A 9,334-nucleotide genomic window follows, 5' to 3' on the forward strand; every position below is an offset into this window, starting at 1 on the left:
CATAATGGCAGGATCAAGTTCACACATAACAATATTAACCTTAAATGTAAATGGACTAAATGGTCCAATTAAAAGACAGAGACTGGCAAATTGGATAAAGAGTCAAGACCCATCAGTCTGCTGTATTCAGGAGACCCATCTCACATGCAGAGACATACATAGGCTCAAAATAAAGGGATGGAGGAAGATCTACCAAGCAGATGGAGAACAAAAAAAAGCAGGGGTTGCAATCCTAGTCTCTGATAAAACAGACTTTAAACCATCAAAGATCAAAAGAGACAAAGAAGGCCATTACATAGTGGTAAAGGGATCAATTCAACAAGAAGAGCTAACTATCCTAAATATGTATGCACCCAATACAGGAGCACTCAGATTCATAAAGCAAGTCCTTAGAGACTTACAAAGAGACTTAGACTCCCAAACAATAATAATGGGAGACTTCAACACCCCACTGTCAACATTAGACAGATCAACGAGACAGAAAGTTAACAAGGATATCCAGGAATTGAACTCATCTCTGCAGCAAGCAGACCTAATAGGCATCTACAGAACTCTCCACCCCAAATCAACAGAATATACATTCTTCTCAGCACCACATCACACTTATTCCAAAATTGACCACATAATTGGAAGCAAAGCACTCCTCAGCAAATGTACAAGAACAGAAATTATAACAAACTGTCTATCAGACCACAGTGCAATCAAACTAGAACTTAGGATTAAGAAATTCAATCAAAACCACTCAACTACATGGAAACTAAATAACCTGCTCCTGAATGACTACTGGGTTCATAACAAAATGAAGGCAGAAATAAAGATGTTCTTTGAAACCAATGAGAACAAAGACACAACATACCAGAATCTCTGGGACACATTTAAAGCAGTGTGTAGAGGGAAATTTATAGTACTAAATGCCCACAAGAGAAAGCTGGAAAGATCTAAAATTGACACTCTAACATCACAATTAAAAGAACTAGAGAAGCAAGAGCAAACACATTCAAAAGCTAGCAGAAGGCAAGAAATAAATAAGATCAGAGCAGAACTGAAGGAGATAGAGACACAAAAAACCCTCCAAAAAATCAATGAATCCAGGAGTTGGTTTTTTAAAAAGGTCAACAAAATTGATAGACCGCTAGCAAGACTAATAAAGAAGAAAAGAGAGAATAATCAAATAGACGCAATAAAAAATGATAAAGGGGATATCACCATCGACCCCACAGAAATACAAACTACCATCACAGAATACTATAAACACCTCTAGGCAAATCAAATAGAAAATCTAGAAGAAATGGATAATTTCCTGGACACTTACACTCTCCCAAGACTAAACCAGGAAGAAGCTGAATCCCTGAATAGACCAATGGCAGGCTCTGAAATTGAGGTAATAATTAATAGCCTACCAACCAAAAAAAGTCCAGGACCAGATGGATTCACAGCTGAATTCTACCAGAGGTACAAGGAAGAGCTGGTACCATTCCTTCTGAAACTATTCCGATCAATAGAAAAAGAGGGAATCCTCCCTAACTCATTTTATGAGGCCAACATCATCCTGATACCAAAGCCTGGCAGAGACACAACAAAAAAAGAGAATTTTAGACCAATATCCCTGATGAACATTGATGCAAAAATTCTCAATAAAATACTGGCAAACCAGATCCAGCAGCACATCAAAAAGCTTATCCACCATGATCAAGTAGGCTTCATCCCTGGGATGCAAGGCTGGTTCAACTTTCGCAAATCAATAAACGTAATCCAGCATATAAACAGAACCAAAGACAAAAACCACATGATTATCTCAATAGATGTACAAAAGGCCTCTGACAAAACTCAACAGCCCTTCATGCTAAAAATGCTCAATAAATTCGGTATTGATGGAATGTATCTCAAAATAATAAGAGCTATTTATGACAATCCCACAGCCAATATCATACTGAATGGGCAAAAACTGGAAAAATTCCCTTTGAAAACTGGCACAAGACAGGGATGCCCTCTCTCACCACTCCTATTCAACATAGTGTTGGAAGTTCTGGCTAGGGCAATCAGGCCAGAGAAAGAAATCAAGGGTATTCAGTTAGGAAAAGAAGAAGTCAAATTGTCCCTGTTTGCAGATGACATGATTGTATATTTAGAAAACCCCATTGTCTCAGCCCAAAATCTCCTTAAGCTGATAAGAAACTTCAGCAAAGTCTCAGGATACAAAATTAATGTACAAAAATCACAAGCATTCTTATACACCAGTAACAGTCAAACAGAGAGCCAAATCATGAATGAACTTCCATTCACAATTGCTTCAAAGAGAATAAAATACCTAGTAATCCAACTTAGAAGGGATGTAAAGGAGCTCTTCAAGGAGAACTAAAAACCACTGCTCAGTGAAATCAAAGAGGACACAAACAAATGGAAGAACATACCATGCTCAAGGATAGGAAGAATCAATATCATGAAAATGGCCATACTGCCCAATTTCATTTATAGATTCAATGCCATCCCCATCAAGCTACCAATGAGTTTCTTCACAGAATTGGAAAAAAACTGCTTTAAAGTTCATATGGAACCAAAAAAGAGCCCGCATTGCCAAGACAATCCTAAGTCAAAAGAACAAAGCTGGAAACATCACGCTACCTGCCTTCAAACTATACTACAAGGCTACAATAACCAAAACAGCATGGTACTGATACCAAAACAGAGATATAGACCAATGGAACAGAACAGAGTCCTCAGAAATAATACCACACATCTACAGCCATCTGATCTTTGACAAACCTGAGAAAAACGAGAAATAGGGAAAGGATTCCCTATTTAATAAATGGTGCTGGGAAAATTGGCTAGCCATAAGTAGAAAGCTGAAACTGGATCCTTTCCTTACTCCTTATACGAAAATTAATTCCAGATGTATTAGAGACTTAAATGTTAGACCTAATACCATAAAAACCCTATAAGAAAACCTAGGTAATATCATTCAGGACATAGGCATGGGCAAGGACTTCATGTCTAAAAAACCAAAAGCAACAGCAACAAAAGCCAAAATTGACAAATGGGATCTAATTAAACTAAAGTGCTTCTGCACAGCAAAAGAAATTACCATCAGAGTGAACAGACAACCCACAGAGTGGGAGAAAATTTTTGCAATCTACTCATCAGACAAAGGGCTAATATCCAGAACCTACAAAGAACTCAAACAAATTTACACAAACAACCCCATCAAAAATGGCCAAAGGATATGAACAGACATTTCTCAAAAGAAGACATTCATACAGCCAACAGACACATTAAAAAATGCTCATCATCACTGGCCATCAGAGAAATGCAAATCAAAACCACAATGAGATACCATCTCACACCAGTTAGAATGGCAAACATTAAAAAGTCAGGAAACAACAGGTGCTGGAGAGGATGTGGAGAAATAAGAACACTTTAACACTGCTGGTGGGATTGTAAACTAGTTCAACCATTGTGGAAGACAGTGTGGCAATTCCTCAAGGATCTAGAACTAGAAGTACCATATGACCCAGCCATTCCATTACTGGGTATATACCCAAAGGATTATAAATCATGCTGCTATAAAGACACATGCACACATATGTTTATTGTGGCACTATTCACAATAGCAAAGACTTGGAATCAACCCAAATGTCCATCTGTGACAGACTGGATTAAGAAAATGTGGCACGTATACACCATGGAATACTATGCAGCCATAAAAAAGGATGAGTTTGTGTCCTTTGTAGGGACATGGATGCAGCTGGAAACCATCATTCTCAGCAAACTATTGCAAGAACAGAAAACCAAACACCGCATGTTCTCACTCATAGGTGGGAACTGAGCAATGAGATCACTTAGACTCGGGAAGGGGAACATCACACACCAGGGCCTATCATGGGGAAGGGGGAGGGGGGAGGGATTGCATTTGGAGTTATACCTGTTGATGGGTGCTGACGAGTTGATGGGTGCTGATGAGTTGATGGGTGCAGCACACCAACATGGCACAAGTATACATATGTAACAAACCTGCACGTTATGCACATGTACCCTAGAACTTAAAGTATAATAATAATAAAATAAAATAAAATAAAATAAAATAAAAAGAAATTTCCTCTCTTTGAACTTCAATTTATAGATGATACATAAAGCTAGAAATATATTGAAACTTTCTAATAAATTCAATTAATTTTCTTTTTTAATCAGAATTATTCCACAAAACAATTCAAAATAACTAACATATGTTATACAAATAGAATAGATTACACAGTGGATTTTTAATCTTCTACAAATAGTTTATAACAGCTTTGCACATTGGCAGTATTATAGCTAGAGGTTTATTCAAGAAGTGTTTATTGTTAATTGAAGACATTCCCAATTCCTCACCATGATGACTTGTAATATAGTTAACATTGGCAATTTTTGATATTATTCATAGAAACTAAAAAAAAAGTTTATAACAACAAATACCAGTTAATATGTAAAGCATAAAGCAATGTTTATATGCCTTGAAACTTTAGTATACTTGATTAAACAAGTATAATAGTGACAAATCCTTTAACTTTTACTCAAAAGCTGTGATTTCTGAGCCATAATAAAAACAGTAAAATAATAAGTAAAAAAAGAAGACTTGTTGCTAAATTATAATTCTTTTTCTTTTTTTTTTTTTTTGGAGGGATCTCACTCTGTTGTCCAGGCTGGAGTACAGTGGCGCAATCTCAGCTCACTGCAAACTCTGCCTCCTGGGTTCAAGGGATTCTCATACCTCAGCCTCCCAAGTAGCTGGGACTACAGGCATCTGCCACCATGCCCAGCTAATTTTTGTGTTTTTAGTAGAGACGGGGTTTCACCATGTTGGTCAGGCTGGTCCTGAGTTCCTGACCTCAAGTGATCCACTGACCTCAGCCTCCCAAAGTGCTAGGATCATAGGTGTGAGTTTCTGCGCCGGCCTCAATTGTTATTCTTAGAAAACTAATTTTAATATGCGGACAATAGTAAGAGAAATATAGTAAATGCAAATTAACTTGTAAAATTGATAGATGGAATGAATGTCTAACAGAATTTCACCAAAGCAAATTACATTAGACTTAACTTATTTAATAAATAAGATGCATACATTTGAGATTTCTTTTTTTTTTTTTTTTTTTTTTTTTTTTTTTTTGAGACGGAGTCTCGCTCTGTCACCCAGGCTGGAGTGCAGTGGCCAGATCTCAGCTCACTGCAAGCTCCGCCTCCCGGGTTCACCCCATTCTCCTGCCTCAGCCTCCCGAGTAGCTGGGACTACAGGCGCCGCCACCTCGCCCGGCTAGTTTTTTTTTTTTTTGTATTTTTAGTAGAGACGGGGTTTCACCGTGTTAGCCAGGATGGTCTCGATCTCCTGACCTCGTGATCCGCCCGTCTCGGCCTCCCAAAGTGCTGGGGATTACAGGCTTGAGCCACCGCGCCCGGCCTGAGATTTCTTATGAAGATATAGCAACTACTTTTCAGAAAACATTTTATTCAATTTGAAATGAAAATTTGTGCAGCAAGTTTTAGTAGAGTAAGGATAGAAGAAATATTTTAATTCATAGAGTGTCACAGCAGTTAAAATTATTTTATGAAGAAAATATAAATAGCATTTTTTATTTGAACCCTAACTTAAGAATAAGGAATGTTACGCATCATTTAAATTTTTATAAAAATAATAAAATGTTCTACTTTTACCATTTTAACTAAAGAAAGAAAAAAATGGTTCAAGGGAAAATAGTTATAGAAATGTAGATGCTGACTCAGACGGAAAAATGAGAGATCATCAAATCAGTACAGAAAATCATTTAGAAATAGACATATAAAGTCACATTCAATATGATTATGCTGAAAAGAAAAGAGAATATGTTATTTTGTTTTTGAAATAAGGAGCAATTTATACAAAGAAACATGGCAGGTAATATTTGGTATATGGAAATTTCACCAGAGGCAGTAGGAATGCATGGGTCAGATCAGACCAAGTGTCAGTGCTAGTTAGTTCTTAACAGAAAAATAGTACATGGAAGCAATAAAAATAGAATAAATGTTAATCTAAGACTGCACATAATGACTACTAGACTAATTTATTCACAAAGGATCACACAAGCAGTGAAATTCAGAGATGAAGCAGAATGCCTGCTAGACACCAAGCTGTTATTAGAAGTGGCAGACATGCAGTGTGTGATTAAAGAAGCTAAAGAAGCAGTAATAGTTGAAATAATTTACTGTGCAAATTTCAGTCACCTGCACTTTCTTCCGGTCTGTTAGTAACTGTTTCTAGCAGAACAAAGTCTTAGAATAAGGGACCTGTAAAATTCACTGGTTCTTTACAGCCAGCAAACCAAAGATATGAGAGAGGCTCTTGACACAAACAAATGTACCATTTCATAAACTGACATCTCTATATTGTACATTTTTTCCATTTATACTTTTGAAAACTGTTACATCTGTATCAGTTAAAATGATTATCAACCTTGGTAACATATTTTTCCTCATTTCAAAATGTACATAAATCTAGTTTTATATGACCCACAGAACAGATGTCTATGACCAATAATTTCAATTATCCTGAAAAATAAATGACAAATGAAATTGATCAAATGGCCAAACACAAAACCTCAAATTACGTATTTCAAAACCTCGAGGTTCAATTCTGTGCCATAAACATTTATAATTTGGGGTGAACAAATAATTGTAACCTATAAAACATATTATTAATTTTGATGGTTAATTTCTTATTTTTTGAGACAGTCTCTCTCTTTGTAGCCCAGGCAGGAGTGCAGTGGCGCGATCTCGGCTCACTGCAAGCTCCTCCTCCTGGGTTCACGCCATTCTCCTGCCTCAGCCTCCTTAATAGCTGGAACTACAAGTGCCCACCACCATGCCCGGCTAAATTTTTTGTATTTTTTAGTAGAGACCAGGTTTTCTGGTTTTAGCCAGATGGTCTCAATCTCCTGACCTTGTGATCCGCCCACCTTGGCCTCCCAAAGTGCTGGGATTACAGACGTGAGCCACGGATGGTTAATTTCATGTGTTAATTTGGTTGGGCCACAGGATGCCTAGATAGCTGGCATTATTTCTGGTTGTGTCTGTGAGGATGTTTCCGAAACAGACTGATATCTGAATTCTACTTAAGAAAGCAGAGCCATTTCTCAAATGTGGACGAGTGTGATGGTTAATATTGAGTGTCAACTTGATTGGATTGAAGGATGCAAAGAATTGTTCCTGGGGAGGGTTTGTGAGGGTGTTTCCAAAGGAGGTTAACATTGGAGTCAGGGTACATGCAGAATTCCCCTCAACCTGGGTGGGCGCCATCTAATCAGCTGCCAACGTGGCTAGAATAAAGCAGGTAGAAGACAGTGGAATGGGGAGACTTGCTGAGTCTTCTGGCCTTCATCTTTTGCCTGTGCTGGATGCTTCCTGCCCTTGAACATCAGACTCCAAGTTCTTCAGCTTTTGGACTCTTGGACATAACACCAATGATTTGCCAGGGGCTTTTGGGCCTTCGGCTGCAGACTGAAGGCTGCATTGCCGGCTTCCCCACTTCTGAGATTTTGGAACTCGGACTGGCTTCCTTTCTTCTCAGCTTGCAGAAGGTCTATTGTAGGTTTTCACCTTCTGATCGTGTGAGTCAATTCTCCTAATAAACTCCCCTTCATATATACATATAGCTTATTAGCTGTATCCCTTTAGAGAATCCTGACAAATACAATGTGTATCATCCAACTTTCTGAGGGCCTGAACAGAACAAAAGAAGGTGAAGAAAGGCTGAATTTTATTTCTGCCTGATTGTGCTGGTACATCAATCTTTTGCTCTCCTTCTGCACTCTTGAATGGGCCTGTAGATCGAGACTGGAATCTACACCATTGGTTCTCCAGCTCTTAAGTCTTCAAATTATACTACTGGATTTTCTGGGTCTCCAGCTTTCAGACAGCAGATCATGGAAATTTTCAGCGTCAAAACTGTGTTAATCAATATCTTTATAATACATGTCACGTACCTATATCCTATTGCTTCTGTTTCCCTGTAAAACTCTGACTAATCTATTTGCTACAGTAACCTTAAATCATATCAGAGATTTAGGTAACTTAAAGTAATATAGAGAACCATGACCATTCAATGGGGAAAGGACGGTATTTTTAGCAGATGTGTTAGGCAAACTAGACAAACTCATGAAAAAGAGAATGAATCTGGACCCTGACTTTACACAGTATACAAAATTTAACCAAAAATGGAGCTGAAACTCTTAAAGATAACAAAAGGGAAATATTTCATAAAGTTAAATTTGGCGACCATTTCTAAGATATAAAGCAACATTTTAAGCAAAATTTAAATTTTTGTGCATCTAAGAACACTATGGACAGAGAGAAAATGCGACCCATGAAATGGGAGAAGATATTTGAAAATTATATACTTGGCCAGGAGTGGTGGCTCAAGCCTGTAATCCCAGCACTTTGGGAGGCTGAGATGGGCAGATCAGGAGGTCAGGAGATCGAGACCATCCTGGCTAACATGGTGAAACCCTGTCTCTACTAAAAAATAAAAAAATTAGCCGGGCGTGGTGGCGGGCGCCTGTAGTCCCAGCTACTCGGGAGTCTGAGGCAGGAGAATGGCGTGAACCCGGGAGGCAGAGCTTGCAGTGAGCTGAGATCTGGCCACTGCACTCCAGCCTGGGCGACAGAGCGAGACTCTGTCTCAAAAAAAAAAAAAAGAAAAGAAAAGAAAAGAAAAGAAAAAGAAAAGTATATACTGGATGTGAACTTAATATCCAGAGTATATAAAGATCCCCTATAGTGCAATAAATATAACAAAAAGAAATTAAAAATGAGCAAAAAACCTGAATTGATGTTTCTCCAAAGAAGATCTACAAATGGCAAATAAACACATATAAAAATGCTCTATATCACTGATCACTGACAAAATTCAAACTAATTGCACAAGATACCACTTCACATTCATTAGAATAGTTGTTATAAACAAATAAAACAAAATAGATCATATGTGTTGGTGAGGATATGAAGAAATTGGAACGCTTGTGCATGGTTGGTGAAAATGTAAAATGGTACAGCTACTATAGAAAATGGCATGGCAGTTTATTAGAAATTGAAACTTAGAATTATCATATAATCCATTTATTTCATATTGGAGTACTTGCCCAAGGATTGAACAGACATGTCTGTGTGTATATCTATGTTTCATGTATGCCAATATTTATAGCAGCATTATTTAAAGTAGCCAAAAGGTGGAAGTAACTTGAGTATTCATCAGTGGGTAAATGGGTAGACAAAATGTATTATATACAGACAATGAAATATTTTTTTTCAGCAAGAAAAAGGACACTTTAACATA

At 37.6% G+C, this 9,334-nt stretch overlaps 1 non-coding gene across 1 annotated transcript; it reads left to right on the top strand.

The window, feature by feature from the left end:
- Positions 1-4,282: 4,282 nt before the first annotated feature.
- On the top strand, positions 4,283-4,420 carry LOC115896764. The gene has a single exon (XR_004056647.1). It is a non-coding gene; the product is annotated as a U4 spliceosomal RNA (small nuclear RNA).
- The last annotated feature ends 4,914 nt before the right edge of the window (positions 4,421-9,334 follow it).

Source organism: Rhinopithecus roxellana, chromosome 3 (genome assembly GCF_007565055.1).
Source record: "Rhinopithecus roxellana isolate Shanxi Qingling chromosome 3, ASM756505v1, whole genome shotgun sequence".
Classification (NCBI taxonomy): domain Eukaryota; kingdom Metazoa; phylum Chordata; class Mammalia; order Primates; family Cercopithecidae; genus Rhinopithecus; species Rhinopithecus roxellana.